This window comes from Mobula birostris, chromosome 7 (assembly GCF_030028105.1).
Source record: "Mobula birostris isolate sMobBir1 chromosome 7, sMobBir1.hap1, whole genome shotgun sequence".
NCBI classification, from domain to species: Eukaryota; Metazoa; Chordata; class Chondrichthyes; order Myliobatiformes; family Myliobatidae; genus Mobula; species Mobula birostris.
The window spans coordinates 45,445,608-45,462,239 of NC_092376.1; the positions used below are offsets into that span (position 1 = coordinate 45,445,608).

The 16,632-nt window shown below is 46.3% G+C and overlaps 1 long non-coding RNA gene across 1 annotated transcript; it reads left to right on the forward strand.

Moving 5' to 3' along the window:
* Positions 1–5,919: 5,919 nt before the first annotated feature.
* On the forward strand, positions 5,920–12,611 carry LOC140200728 (uncharacterized). The gene is made up of 3 exons (XR_011886710.1): positions 5,920–5,989; positions 8,195–8,286; positions 11,972–12,611. It is a non-coding gene; the product is annotated as an uncharacterized lncRNA (long non-coding RNA).
* The last annotated feature ends 4,021 nt before the right edge of the window (positions 12,612–16,632 follow it).

Sequence of the window (16,632 nt, forward strand, 5' to 3'; positions counted from 1 at the left end):
CTCTTTTACGCCCTTGTTTAATCACAGGAGATGGTTGATTTCTTGATCTTGTAATTGATACTGGTGCTGGAGATTTTCCGGACTTTAAATCAGTTGTTGGTTTCTCTTTTGTGGAAGTCAGTGAATGCTTTTCTTGCTCAGTTACAGACAAATGCTCAGGACTGCTTACTTTCTTAGCTGCATGAGTGGTTGGTTTATTCTGGCTACTTACATCACTGATGGGTTTCTTGCTTTATCTTCAACCTTTGTTGTCTTTTCTTGTGATTGTGTTGGACTTTCTTCCTCTTGTTCTTGAACTGGTGTGACTTCAACAGGTACATCCACTACAGCAGATTTCTCCTCTAATTTGTCTTCAGATTTTATCAAATTTTCAATTTGCACCACATTTCCTGGAGAAGCATGAGCAATTTCCTTAGTATCCAGTCTGCTTTCTTTTAAATGCAACTGGGAATTTTCTATATCAGTTCCTTCATAATTAGACTGATCATTTTAAAATTCTTCACTTGACTTTGAGAATGTATTTTCAGATTTTTCTTCTGTACTATTTGTTTCATTTTCTCCTAAATAATTTAACTCAAAATGTACAATCTTCTTTCTCTTCTACAATTTCTTCATTTTTGATATCTGTATGCTTTAGATCCTGACTGATCATACTCCACTGGGGGAAGGGCTGATGTCAGACAAGAGAAATGGCAGAACAAGCTCCCGCTGACTATCTTCCCGGTGGGCCAGTCGATGTGGGGGTTGTGACGGCTTAGCCATGGGTGGCCGAGAACTAAAGGAGCCTGAGGAGAGGGAATTAGATTGAACCGTATCTGTTCCTGATGGTTTCCAGAGAGAAGGAGAAGCAAGAGTTCCGTGCAGTGCGTGACACGGGCCAGGAGTCTACCGTCTAGCGCATTGGCGTCCAGGGGTGTATACAGAGGCTCAGGAGAAATACTGGCCTGGAGGGCTAGGTTTTCGTCCGGGAAGTTTCCCTCTGCGCCGGAGTCCACTCGCACTAGCAGAGGCAAGGACTGCTGATTATGACACAGAGTGGCTTGAAGCTGCATCCGGGGTCGGGGGACGACAGAGAAGGTTGTCTGGCTCATCAGGGTCCCCACTGCTACTGGTGAGCCCCCCCACTTCTGGCCGAAGGGGACAGGAGGCAAGGAAGTGGCCGGACTGACCGCAATATAGACACTCGCCCGCTCTCATTCTCCGGAAACGGTCAGCGGGAGAAAGGCCAGTCCGCCCCCGCTGCATGGGTTCCTCTCCCGGGGCGGTGGAAACGGCGGTTCTGTCCCAGCTGCGTGGGTTCCTCTCCCGGGGCGGTGGAAGCGGCGGTTCCGTCCCAGCTGCATGGGTTCCTCTCCCGGGGCGGTGGAAACGGCAGGGTTGGGAGCTACTCGGGGTGCAGAAGGGCGAGAGAGGCTTGTTGTGGTGAGAGGCGGTAAAGAGCCAAGAAGTGTCTAAAGGTGGTGGACGACCAGTTCTCTCTCCACGGCGCTCCCGGAGGCGATTGTCCAACCTGGTGGCCAGGGAGATCAGGGAATCCAGGCTGTCGGAATCATCCGTCACCACCAACTCGTCCTTCACCAGATCGCTAAGTTCACCCTGAAATACCCCCTGGAGCCACTCCTCGTTCCACCCCGAGTCGGCTGCGGATGTCCAGAACTCCACTGAATACTCAGCAACTCTGTGGGAGCCCTGGCAGAGAGTGAGTAGGTGCTTAGCGGCGTCTTTACCCCGGACTGGGTGATCGAAGACCTTTCTCATCTCCGCAATGAAACTGGCGAAAGAGGAGCAGATATCAGGTTGGTTGTCCCAAACTGCTGTGGTCCATGCTAATGCGTTTCCCCTTAGCAACCCAATGACATAAGCAACTTTAGACTTATCTGTGGAGTAGGTCGACGGCTGCTGCTCAAACACCAGGGAGCAGTGAAGGAGGAAACCCCGGCACCTCCCCAGGTCTCCAGCGTAGTACTCTAGCTCTGGTACGTGAGTCTCTCTGGGCGGGGGTGTTGGTGAAGCTTGGGGGGGGGGGGGGTGTTGCCGCTACAGGCTGTCTGGGCTGGCTAGGCTGGGTTCCAGGTGTGGGTTGAGTGATATGAGTGGAGACACGGTCCACCTGGTCACCGATCTGTGTGACGCGAGCAGACAGGGAACAGAGGTTCTCCATGACCTCCCGGAGGAGTTGGTCGTGCTGTGCCAGTCGGGAACCCTGGCTGGCGAGGACTTGTTGGATGGTGTTTGTGTCCGCTGGGTCTATGTTGGCCAGATCATTCTGTTGTGGGGAAACGGGTGAACCCAAACTCAGGACACTGACACGGAGGTAGAGTAATCTGCTGCGTGTTTATTAATGGCTGCAGGGAAGGCCGGGGAGTGAGGATTAGGCCGAGGAAAGCAGAGGAGAGAGTGAGACTTGACCGGGAGACGAACCCGGGTCGCTGTGGTGAGAGCGCGGCGTTTAACCACTGAGCCCACAGAGAGTGTAGGCGGGCGGCGGGACGAGGCAGAGCGGGGATGCCGACTAGGATGTGAGCGTGGCTGGAGGAGAACGGCAGGTAGGAGGGTGAACGGGAAGGCAGGCGGCATGCAAAGCTCCTGTTCACACGGAGAGACAGAGTCAACACAGGCAAACAACAGCGTGGAAACAAAACTTAGAATACACAATTCTAAGCGGCCTAGACCATGAACTGCCACACTGGCTGAAGCAACGATCTGGCGATGAGTGAATGGAAAGCCGGGGTATTTATCCTGCAGGTTAGATGAGATTCAGGTGAGCCTCAATCAGGAAGCCTGGGAGAACAAAAGGAATGCCACGCCCACCGTGTGGACACGAGAGAGGCAGAGAGAGAAGCAGGAGAAACACGGGGAAAAGGGAATTACGGGAACATGAGGAATAAATGGGAGGGACAGCCGGGACCGTGAAAGTATCTCCCCCTCCAACGGGAGCCTCCAGGCGAACCACCAGGCTTGCCCGGATTGTCGACGACCCAGGCAAGTGGAGGGGGTTTGGCAGGGGGGCACAAAGGGCTGACAGATACAGGTTTCAATTGTGAGACATAGAACGTGGGATGAATGCACATGGATCTGTGTAGCTTGAGTTTTATGTGTTGTCTTTTGCGTTGTGGACTTGCTTCTCTTTTCTGCTCAACCAAGGAGATGATCGTCGATTTCAGACGGTCTCAGCCTGAGCACACACCCCTCAGCATCAGCGGCTCCACAGTGGAGAGAGTGGAAAACATCAAGTTCCTTGGTGCAGATTTCGGACAATCTCACCTGGTCCAGGAACACCACTGGGATTGTGAAATGGGCCCAGCAGAGATTGCACTTTTCTGAGGAAGCTTAAACAAGCATCACTCCTCACTAACATCTGAACTACATTCTACAGAGGCGTGGTTGAGAGTGTGCTGACCTTTTGCATCACAACCTGGTACTCCAGCTGCAGTGCTGTCAACAAAAAAGCCTTGCAGAGGGTGGTTAGGGGAGCAGAGAAGGTTATTGGGGTCTCCCTACCTTCTGTCCAAGACCTCTTTCAGAGTCGATGCTTCCAGAAGACACGATACATCATTAAAGACCCCGCACACCCTCTCCATGAACTGTTTGTTATTCTGCCATCAGGCAAACGTTACAGGAGCATCAAAACTAAAACCACTAGGCTATTAAACAGCTTCCTCCCACAGGCAGTCAGACTGCTAAATAGCTGCTCCACCTGGCTCTGCTTTGGACACTTAACTTGGACACCTATAACTGATTTTAACTGACATGTGGCTGTTATGTTTTACTATTTATTGTTATGTTTATTATTTAGTGTTGCGTTTGTTATGTTATGATTGCACTGCCCCTGTCTCATTCTGCCCTGCAGAGCTGATGTACGGTTAGAATGACAATAAAGTTTCTTGAATCTTGAATCTTTGAATCTCTTGTTTAATCACAGGAGATGGTTGATTTCTTGATCTTGTAATTGATACTGGTGCTGGAGATTTTCCCGACTTTAAATCAGTTGTTGGTTTCTCTTTTGTGGAAGTCAGTGAATGCTTTTCTTGCTCAGTTACAGACAAATGCTCAGGACTGCTTACTTTCTTAGCTGCATGAGTGGTTGGTTTATTCTGGCTACTTATATCACTGATCGGGTTTCTTGCTTTATCTTCAACCTTTGTCGTCTTTTCTTGTGATTGTGTTGGACTTTCTTCCTCTTGTTCTTGAACTGGTGTGACTTCAACAGGTACATCCACTACAGCAGATTTCACCTCTCATTTGTCTTCAGATTTTACCAAATTTTCAATTTGCACCATGTTTCCTGGAGAAGCGTGAGCAATTTCCTTAGTATCCAGTCTGCTTTCTTTTAAATGCAACTGGGAATTTTCTGTATCAGTTCCTCCATTATTAGACTGATCATTTTCAAATTTTTCACTTGACTTTGAGAATGTATTTTCAGATTTTTCTTCTGTACTATTTGTTTCATTTTCTCCTAAATAATTTAACTTGAAATGTACAATATCTTCTTTCCCTGCTACAATTTCTTCATTTTTGATATCTGTATGCTTTAGATCCTGACTGATCATACTCCACTGGGGGAAGGGCTGATTTCAGACAAGAGAGATGGCAGAACAAGCTCCCGCTGACTATCGTCCCGGTGGGCCAGTCGATGTGGGGGTTGTTGCGGCTTAGCCAAAAGTGACTGAGAACTAAAGGGGCCTGAGGAGAGGGGATTAGATTGAACCGTATCTGTTCCTGATGGTTTCCGGAGAGAAGGAGAAGCAAGGGTTCCGTGCAGTGCGTGACACGGGCCAGGAGTCTACCGTCTAGCGCATTGGCGTCCAGGGGTGTATACAGAGGCTCATGAGAAATACTGGCCTGGAGGGCTAGGTTTTCATTCAGGAAGTTTCCCTCTGTGCCGGAGTCCACTCGCACTAGCAGAGGCAAGGACTGTTGATTCTGACACGGAGTGGCTTGAAGCTGCATCCGGGGTCGGGGGACGACAGGGAAGGTTGTCTGGCTCACTGGGGTCCCCACTGCTACTGGTGAGCCCCCCATTTTTGGCCGAAGGGGATAGGAGGCAAGGAAGTGGCCGGACTGACCGCAATATAGACACTCGCCCGCTCTCATTCTCCAGAAACGGTCAGTGGGAGAAAGGCGGGTCTGCCCCCGCAACATGGGTTCCTCTCCCGGGGCGGTGGAAACGGCGGTTCCGTCCCAGCCGCGTGGGTTCCTCTCCCGGGGCGGTGGAAACGGCGGTTCCGTCCCAGCCGCGTGGGTTCCTCTCCCGGGGCGGTGGAAACGGCGGTTCCGTCCCAGCCGCGTGGGTTCCTCTCCCGGGCCGGTGGAAACGGCGGTTCCGTCCCAGCCGCGTGGGTTCCTCTCCCGGGCCGGTGGAAACGGCGGTTACGTCCCAGCCGCGTGGGTTCCTCTCCCGGGGCGGTGGAAACGGCGGTTCCGTCCCAGCCGCGTGGGTTCCTGTCCCGGGGCGGTGGAAACGGCGGTTCCGTCCCAGCCGCGTGGGTTCCTCCCCCGGGGCCGTGGAAACGGCGGTTCCGTCCCAGCCGCGTGGGTTCCTCTCCCGGGGCGGTGGAAACTGCAGGGTTGGGAGCTACTCGGGGTGCAGGAGGGCGAGAGAGGCTTGTTCTGGTGAGAGGCAGTAAAGAGAGCCGAGAGGTGTCTAAAGGTGGTGGATGACCAGTTCTCTCTCCACGGCGCTCCCGGAGGCAATTGTCCAACCTGGTGGCCAGGGAGATCAGGGAATCCAGGCTGTCGGAATCATCTCTCACCGCCAACTCATCCTTCACCAGATCGCTAAGTTCACCCAGAAATACCCTCTGGAGCCACTCCTCGTTCCACCCCGAGTCGGCTGTGGATGTCCAGAACTCCACTGAATATTCAGCAACTCTGCGGGAGCCCTGGCAGAGAGTGAGTAGGTGCTTAGCGGCGTCTTTACCCCGGACTGGGTGATCGAAGACCTTTCTCATCTCCGCAATGAAACTGGCGAAAGAGGAGCAGATATCAGGTTGGTTGTCCCAAACTGCTGTGGCCCATGCTGATGCGTTTCCCCTTAGCGACCCAACGACATAAGCAACTTTAGACTTATCTGTGGAGTAGGTCGACGGCTGCTGCTCAAACACCAGGGAGCAGTGAAGGAGGAAACCCCGACACCTCCCCAGGTCTCCAGCGTAGTGCTCTAGCTCTGGTACGTGAGTCTCTCTGGGCGGGGGTGTTGGTGAAGCTTGGGGGGGGGGGGGCGTGGTCTTGCCACTACAGGCTGTCTGGTCTGGCTAGGCTGGGTTCCAGGTGTGGGTAGTGTGATATGAGTGGAGACATGGTCCACCTGGTCACCGATCTGTGTGACGTGACCAGACAGGGAACGGAGTTTCTCCATGACCTCCCAGAGGAGTTGGTCAGGCTGTCCCAGTAGGGAACTCTGGCTGGCGAGGGCTTGTTGGATGGTGTTTGTGTCTGCTGGGTCTATGCCGGCCAGATCGTTCCGTTGTGGGGAACAGGTGAACCCAAACTCAGGACACTGACACGGAGGTAGAGTAATCTGTCACGTGTTTATTATGGTTGCAGGGAAGGCCGGGGAGTGAGGATTAGACCGAGGAAAGCTAGAGGAGAGAGCGAGGCTTGACTGGGGGACGAACCCGGGTCACTACGGTGAGAGGGCGGCATTTAACCACTGAGCCCACAGAGAGTGCAGGCGGGTGGCGGGACGAGGCAGAGCAGGAATGCAGACCAGGGTGTGAGCGTGGCTGGAGGAGAACGGCAGGCTGAAGGATGAATGGGAAGGCAGGCGGTATGCAATGCTCCCGTTAACACGGAGAGACAGAGTTAACACAGGCAGACAACAGCGCAGAAACAAAACTAAGAATACACGATTCTAAGCAGCCTAGAACGTGAACTGCCACACTGGCTGAAGCAAGGATCTGGCGATGAGTGGATGGAAAGCCGGGGTAATTATGCTGCAGGTTAGATGAGATTCAAGTGCGCCGCAGTCAGGGGAACAGGAGACACACGAGGAAAAGGGAATTAGAACATGAGGAATAAATGGGAGGGACGGCCGGGACCGTGACATATGGTGTCATATATGTACGTTGATAATAAATTTACTTTGAACTTTATTCTTTTCCTTTCCTTTCTTCTTTGTTCATAGACTCCTGCTACTGTCTGTTTCCAATTCTCTTTGTTCTAACAGCGCTTAACAAAATTATAATGAAGCAACAAGTTTTATGCTTCTTTCTTATCTTCCAATAGAACCTTGGATCAAACACGTCAGAATCCAACACCATGACATATTTATCATGAGGTGCCCTAAATTGAGACAGTTGAGTTAAGTGGTTGTGCTGACTTTGGACTTAAGAAGATGATGTCGCTGTTACTTCAGGCTTACATACTATTTGCATACTTACAGCCTATGGGCTTACTTTAATTTTTTCTTGCCTCTTAATGCCATTTTCCTTGAAAACAATGATTTTATCTGCCCTGTACAGGTGAGGTCCTGTCCATTTCACCTTGTCTGCCCAGTCAGCACACAAATCAGTTCCTCGGCACTTAGTCAAGGAGAACCCCAAAATTATAGCGTCATGCCAGATTGCTTAGTTAAACTATATAATCACAGATCATTTTTGTCCTTCGTCTGACTGCCAGATTTATCACTCTCAAGGATTTCTGATGGTGCTAAGTTAAAATTATTCCACAGTGTTTTAATAACCACGCTCAACAGGACATCTATTGCACTGCAGGCAAGTTAACAACTTGAGTTGATATTCAAGCATTTCCCAGAAGAGGCCTACAAAAGTTCCCAAATAGCAATATTTTGCACATTGTTGCTTTCACTTGTTATTTTTGTAATGTTGGGCTGGATTGTCCTGGAACTGGCCCGTGCTTTGCATTTACTTCTGGAGGGGCCCTTGCTGTTGCACTGACTGTACCAAACAGCCTTAAGGCCTTGCTTACAAGACCATTCCACGAAGCGGTGTGGGCCAAAATTTAGGCTTCAGGTAGCACAGATGAAGGCGCTTCCCACCAACAGCCCTGATGGCTTTCTGACAGTTCATTCTGATGGTTCTCTTCCTCTCAGACATTTACAAACAGTGGAAATTCATTCAAGTACTTCTTAAAAATGAAAAAAGTAATATTAATTTCAATATAAAGCATTCCACTTAGGTGAGCATTAATATTAATTAAACCAAAATAAGGAATGCAAACCTTTTTATTAAAGGTCAACAACTCCCTTCGAATGAATGTGAACAGCCATGCTCGGTTGGGGACTGGCCGCCCACGTACGTGCTGCCCTCCAGTGGTTGATTGGAGGTAAGACAAGTTGAATTGCATGTGTGCGTTTGTCTGTGGACAGCCCGAAACTGCTTTTTTTTTGCCGATGGCACCCACACACCATCAATTTGCGGGACGTGTTACTCAGGGACTTAGGCTATATATATACCTTTTGTGTGTGACAGTATGTTTGCTTGCTGTCTTGAATGTGCTGTGCATGCCTTGTGACGTATTGTGCCGTGTATGTTTTGCACCTTGGCCCCGGAGAAATGCTGTTTCATTCAGCTGTATTCATGTATGGCTTAATGATAATTAAACTTAACTTGGACTTGCATGTTTGATGAAGTAATGAAGGGTCCCTCAGTTTAATAACGTTAACAGCCATCCTAGGTCTCAGTGTTGCCTCCAGGATGGAGCCAATACCCAGTCTCAAGTGCCATCTTTCTTTCTATGCCATTAAGCATAGCCATAGAAGGAAATCTAGAACGTGCTGAAGTGCATGGTATAATTAAAAGTTGTGTGCCTAGAAAGCGTCATCTTCCATCAATATGTTCGAGACCATTGTTAATATGAAAATCATTGATGTTCACTCCAAACAGCAGCTGAATACTTCTTGTCTTTTATCAGACTTCCACAATTGCCAACTTGCCTCACTTGGGCCAGCCATGTCATTTTCTTTGTTCTCTATTTCACACGCACCGGCTTCTAATCTCCTGAACTATGGTCCACCTTGGGAGGTTTCCTTTTGTGGGGATTCCAGTTCACCCAACTTACTGTATATGTCCATAAGGTTTCTATCAGGCTGTTGTACTTCATGGAGTCTGGATTCTGCACTCTGCAAGATCCTGTGTTTGTTGCCAGCATTCGTTTTGGTTCCTGGTGAAGCAATAGTAAGGTCTGCCCCAGAAAACGGGTGAAGGCTCGACAACCTAAGGAAAATCTAGCAGTTAGTATGGACGTCTCCTTCTAACTGCTACATGGCTGCGATACCATCTCCATAATTGCATGCAGTACATCTGTGGGACATGCCCACTCTTAAATTAACTATATGTTATCAATCCTCACTCCAGTTCTGTCTAAAGCTGCACTAATTTACTTTAGCTTGTGCACTTACCAAAACATCCCCACAGCCTAGACTTACCCTCGTCATTGTGCAACCTCATACCTCCCACTTATAGTCAGTAGTAAAAAAAGCCATTTCCTCCTCCTTTTTCCTATTTCTCACACTCACTTGTCTCTTTCTCTTGAGGAAGCAATAAGCACCAGAGAGATGGGAAATCAGATTTGGCCCTTCTAGGCAACAAGCGGTTAACATCCGTAGTGGAGATGGATGAATTAGCTTTTTGCAATGCCTGATACCAAAATAGTAAAGATTGGTCTCACTTGGTGACAAAATTCAAAGTCATCCAACCAAATTGCATGAGACGCTCACTCATGTGAACAGTAATTATGTTCTTCCTGATAACCTCAGACAGGTTCACCTTGCTAATTCTGAGTAATGTGTTTAATACTGTTTGTCATTGGGCCTTAATCCATCACCTAGAATGTGTGCCAACATCATGTCTCCTCTCTGAAGGAGGATACATTATCTTTGGACTTGTGCCTACCATGAGAAGCTCATATGGTAAGGCAGGTATTCACTTTCTGATTCACAAATCACAGCTTACCACAAGTAGTCGGTGTCTGCATCACAGGGCTCAGGACTCTCTGAACTTTGCACACCTGCCAGCATCACAGAAGTATGGGAGAATTGTGAGAAAGATTGTGGTGAAACAAATCTTTGGAAAGTGTTTGGATCAAATTAATTAGACATTATTATGCCCCAATGCTTGAACGCAGAGATATGGGTGATACAGTTTATGCTGGGGTTTTCATGAATTCTAAAAGCCAGGACGTACCCATTAGAAGCCTGCCCAGCAGTTAGAGTACAGATGTAAACGTCTGGCCCTGACTTGAAACCACAGAGATTGAATCAAATGGATCCTAGGAAGAAGAGTAGCTGGACTTGTAATTGCATAAGTGTACGTGCGGTTTAACTCTTGACAGAATCATTTAACTATCATTTATCAACACTTTTTCCTGGACTTGCCAATTTTATAGTTTGGAATCTAACCAACAGAGCTGAACACATGAAGACCAAATGAACCTCACAATACCAAGGATGTTCTTTGTATGCTGGCCAGCAGTGTCCTTCATCTTGATCTGCCGGATGTCTAACTTATCCTGAAATTCCAGCCCTTTCTGCTGGACAGTGGTGTGCTTTAAAAGGGGACCTCAAGATCAGTCCAGCTGTTTGGACAGTAATGACAGAAGAAACCATTAGTTGTCATGTTTCTTTTTAACTACTTTTGGGCCTCAAGTTTGGGTTCCTCACAACAGTATACTTATGAGTATTACTTGTGTTGAACAGATAACCAGTTTGTGTGAAGAGGTGAGAGAAAATGGAAAGTATATACTGAGAGCAGAGCTCTTGGTTGTAATGCACAAAATCATCTACCATCATTGTGGATAAACAGCAGATTAATAGTGTGGAAGTACTTATAGCAGCTGAATATTCCTGGGTTTGCTAAGGACAATCTGATTTCCACATGCATGCGGCAGATGACAGTTCATTCAGAGTGTCCTCCTCATAAGTAAAATTGTAATATCCTGTCTTTCTTGCAGAACCTGTGTTCAGATAAGTTGAGGAAGTGATTCCTCCCTTTGTCCATCCTGTTTGGACTTTTGTAACTCTTCTCTAATCACCCAATTCTCATATAGCTGGGTGTTCATGCAGCTGACTGCATCTCATTGTACCTCTTTGTATCACAATGGAGGCTTGTCAGTCTTTGTTACGTATAGTTTTGCATACATTTTATTGCATTTCTTCTTTTTACTGTAAACACCTGCAAGAAAATGAATCTCAAGGTAGTATACATTGACATATACATATTTTGATAATATATTTACTTTGAACTTATGAACTTCGTTGGTCTTTGTGATCTATTCCAAGTCCATAAGTATCACAACATTAGTAATGGGCAAGACGAAACAGCAGAGATTGAATATACCTTTCACCAAATGGTCCATTAACTGAATTTTAACAAAGTAACTGGATTTGGCCTATGTTTTAGGAAAATAGTCTGATTAAAAGTCCATTTCTGCTTCCATTCTTTGCTAGTATTACTCAAATCTAATCTTTGGCATATGGCATGATCTGCTGTTAACTATTACAGCAGAAGAGTTAAAATTATTGTTTATGCATCATTGCTTTTGTTAGACAATATCACTTGTTAATTTAAAAAATATTCATTTAAAACATGCTTGAAGCTTATTTTCTACATGATAAATCCAGAAGATGTGTAACCTGTACAATTAATGACAATATTTGTAAGAACAAATCTGAAGCTTGTAGCTTACACACTCCAGCTAACACTTTTCTGATTAAACCCAATTCCCCTGCGGGGCCTGAGTCAAATTAACACCTATATGCTTCACTGAAAAGTAGTGTAATTCTGATGCTTGGTGAGGGAGGCCAAAACAAGGATCTGTCATATTCTGAGCTTGCTCCAATGTTGCTGCATTCTATTTGAATTATGGGGGCAAAGTTGCAAAGCTAGTGTGCATGCACCGGTCGTGCATGCAGCCTGGTACAGCTGTTCCGATCTATTCTTACTTTCTTCTTCTTACTTTTTAATGTACGTTATTTTTTTTCTATTTTTTTGCTCGTGGTAACACGTCGAAGCTGCACCCTCTCTAACATGCTGGTGGAGAGAGTTTTATTTGGGTTTTCTTTAGCGCTGGAAATGGTTACATCCCGACACGCGGGACAGAAGCAAGTTCGCATTGTGTATTCCATGGACCAGCAAATACCGGCCGGTTTAGCAAGCAGAGCGGCGGACACCCCTGCTGAAATCTGGGAAAACCCATAGGATGCAGAGGGGGATCACAAAGCCGAGGAAAGAGGACCGGGTCGAGACAACAGAGACTTTTGGAGAAGAGGAGTTTGGTGGATAATACCGTTCCGGCTGACCGGAAGAGCACTGAGAGCGGTAAGCGTAAAGGAGTTGGGTGCTTACTGTTCTGGCTAACAACGAATGGTGCAATCCGGGGTATATTACAATCGAGGAACATGTTTGCAGACTGGATATTGAAATTTTTACTGTTGGACTTCGGCCACATTCCACCGTGATACAACACTTGGCGGCACGGGAGGTCGTTCCTGCCTGTGGCCATCGAACATGCAGCTCCTCCCGTGGAGAGTCAGACACCCTGAGCCAATAGACTGGTCCTGGACTTATTTTCCATCTGGCATAGTTTGTATTTTGTTGTTTGATTGTTGGGGGTTTTTGTATTGCTATATTTACGCTCTATTCTTGGTTGGTGCGGCTGTAACGAAACCAAATTTCCCTCAGGATTAATAAAGTATATCTATCTATCTATCTAGGTTTTGGATGTTATTATAGATCTTAGAAGAAAAAAATCCAAAAATCATAAAGAACAGAAACATCAGTGAGGACATTGGCCCACAAAAAATGACTAAGAGTGTATACCTTGCTTGTTAATGTAAATATCTACTCAGCTAATCACGTGGCAGCAACTCAGACCAAACATCAGAATGTGATCCAAGTGACTTTGTCCGTGAAATGATTGTTGGTGCCAGACTGGGTGGTTTGAGTGTTTCCTCCTAGGATTTTCGTGTAGAACAGTCTCTAGAGTTTACAAAGAATAGTGCAAAAAAACAAAAAAAATCCAGTCAGCGGCAGTTATGTGGGTCATGAAGGAGGTCAGGGGAACATGGTGCAAGCTGACAGGAAGGTGACAGTAATTCAGATAAGCATGCATTTCAAAATAGTGTACAGAACAGCATCTCTGAATGGACAACATGCCAAACATTGAAGTGGATGTTGCCTCACCTGTTATCTGGACCATTCTGAAGGTGTATCCTGGACAGGGCAGATAGTATTTCATGACTCACAGTGCTGAATGCCCTATAAGCTTGCTATGTGGAAGGCTACAGAAGAACTGGAATAGAATGAAGAGTGAAAGAAGCTTCTGGAAGACTGGAGATTGGCTAATGTAGTACCATTGTTTAAAAAGGGTGTTAAAAACATGCCAAGGAGCTATAGGCCAGTGAGTCTGACATCAGTGGTGGATCAATTAGTAGAGGGGATGCTGAAGGACAGGACCTACCAACATTTGAAGAGACAGGGTCTGCTTCAGGATAGACAGAGTGGCTCTGTCTGTGGCAAGTCATGGCTGACAGTTCTTTGAAGAGGTGACCAAGTGGGCAGATGAGTGTAAGGTTGTGGGCTTTAGCAAGGTCCCTCATGGCAGGTTTTCTCAAGGTTACATTGCAAGGGGTATGGGTGAGAAGCCAGACTGGATTCATAGTTGGCTCAGTGGTAGGAAGCAGTGAGTGATGGTCAAAGTTTGTTTCTCAGAGTGGAGGCCAGTGGAGTCGTGTGCTATAGAAGTTAGTGCTGGGATTCTTGTAGATTATATAATTGACTTGGATGTGAATGCACAAGGCATGACTAGTAAGTAGTAAGTTTTTGGATGATACTAAAATAGGGGATGTTGTAGATAGTGTAAAAGTTTATGAAAATTTACAGCAGATCATAATCAGTATGTGAGCTGAGGATTGGCAAATGACTTTCTACCCAGGTAAATGACGGTGAGTGCATTTTGGAAGATCAAATCAGGATAGGGTTTATACAGTGAATGGTAGGGCACTGGGACAGAGATACCCGAGTACAAGTGTGTAGCTCACTGAAATCAACATCACAGGGTGGAGAAAAAGATGTTTGGCACTTTGGTCTTTGTCAGTCAGGGCAGGAGTTAGGAAGTTATAATTCAGTTATATCAGATGTTGGTGAAGTAGCACAACATATTGTGCATAGTTTTAGTCACCCTATTATGGGAAAGAAATTAGTAAACTATAAAGTGCAGAAAAGGTTCAGCAGGTTGTGTCTGGACTTGGGGACCTGCGCCTCAAGGAAAGGTTGTCTAGACTAGGATTTCAGTGTCTCAGACTTAGGGGACTGAGGGTAGCCTGACAGAAGTATATAAAATCAGTAGGGGTGTAGACAGGGTGAATGTACATAGCCTTTTTCTTTTCCAGGGATGCGTGCTAAAAACAAGAAGTTTAAGAGAAGCGAGAAATTTAAGTAGGACATCAGAGGCATCATGCAAAGGTGGGGAGGGTGTGCATTTGGAATGAGTTGCCCTAAATCAGCAACACTTACAAGCCATTTAGCCAAGTACACGGTTTGGAGAGGAGAGGTTTGGAGGGCTAGAGGACAGATGCAGAGACATGGGATTGGCAAGCTGAGCAACACAGTTGGCAAGGAGAAGTTGGGCCAAAGGTCCTGTTTCCTTGCTGCCTGACTTTAAGACTTTAAGAGCAGGCAGATGCAGAAGGAGGAACCTGGAGACCATATTTCTTCCCAGCCTGCTGACACAAACCTCATGTGAGTGTAATTCCGGTGACCAAGTAACCACACACGCCAAATCCCCCATAGGACCACATCTTCCTTCCGTTGCTGTCATTGCTAGGTCATTAGGGCAAAATTAAAGGAACCACAAAATAAACATAAGAATTATAAATGGAATCAGAATGTGGCTTACTATCATAAATGGAATTATAAATGGAATCAGAATGTGGCTGAGAAACTTTTTGCAGCGAACTCATTGTCCCCATGGCAGGTTTCTATGGGCATCTGTCTGTACTGGTCCCATTCCCGTGGCTGCTGCATGGATGCAAGGGACTGCTGACTTTAACTGGCAGAGACAGCTGGCGTCTTTCAAGTTGGATCATCGGCAGCTCGGAGATCAGTTACTCTCTTCACTAACCAATAGGGGTGGCGGAAGCCTAGGCCTGGTGATGACAACATGGGCATTGGTCAGGGGCAAGAACTTAGAGACAAGTATTGACTCCTGGCATTAATGTCCAGTGTTATTCACATCCTCTGAAAGATCGAGTTATTGGATTATAGAGCAAAACAGCACAGGAACTAACCAACAGTCCACAGACCATGAACTACCCATTCACACTAATCCTACAACACATTATATTCAATTCTCCTATTTGGAGAGAATGGTGTTGAGAGACATAAAAGATCAGCCATGACTGAATGGCCTAATTCTGCTCCTATGTCTTTGGGACTTATTATGTGAGTTTTACTGCTCTGGAATGCAGTGACACCTCTAGTTTTCAAATTCGAAATAGTTCTCCAGCAAGATTGTTTCTGTACATAACCAAATAATCACGCAGATGTTGGAATCAATGTGAAGATTTATCTTGCACCCTGCTACACCTGAATGACATCGATACAAACAACACTATTTCCTCTTGTCTTAGTTCAGCTTTGGTTTCAACTCTTCATTGACTTTGACATTTTCTTCTGACATGGAAGATGAACACTGAAATATTGTGTTTTTAAAATCTACAAGTAATCACAGTTCCTCTCACTGACTGCCCTTTAGAGTCATGTTCTTTTTTTTAACAGTACCTAGCAATCATGTTGTGTATCACTTTTTATGCATGGCATAATTCATTTTCAATCTACTCTCATTCTTTGGCCTTTCAATTCTACCATTTTACCTCAAACAATCCAGACTTCGATATATCTGATTTCTTTTGAGGTTCACTGTGGATTCATCAAGAGGTTAGTCCTGCCAAAGAGACTTGGCCTGACACGTCAACTATAGTTTTTCCCATAGATGCTGCCCGGCCTGCTGAGCTCCTCCAGCATTTTGTGTGTGTTGCCAGCATTTGTCTAAGACCTGTCCAGTAACTCGCCACACCCTGGGCATCTTACCCTTGTGTGTAAGACCTGTTCAGTTGCTCACAATGCCCTGGGCATCTTATCCTTTTGTGTAAGAATTGTCCAGTAACTCACCACACCCTGGGCATCTTCTGCTTTTGTGTTTGACCTGTTCAGTAGGTCACAATGCCCTGGGCATCTTACCCTTTTGTGTAAAACCTGCTCAGTAGCTCACCACACCCTGGGCATCTTACCCTTTTGAGTTTTGCAGTGGCAGGATCTTGCCAAATCAATGTCAGCCTGTTGTGTACTGAAAGCTGATCTTTAACAATGCATTTCATTTTAAAGGAGAGTGTAGAATTTGTGGATTCAGAGGAACATTTTTCTCTGGGCGATGCTCACAAAGCTCTCGATTTTTAGGTCTCAGAACAAATTAGAAAATTAGTTCAGTGATTTGTTACACCTGTGCTTATCCTCCGACTCTAAGACCTACCTAATCATTTAGATAAATTAGAAAATAAGAGGAAGATTACATCAGCTCCATCTTATTTAAATGATTTCAATTTTCATTCTTATTTGATAGATGTTCCGGGATTCCTCAGAGCTTGTCAGGAAGTGTGGAGTCCAGCAACTTCTG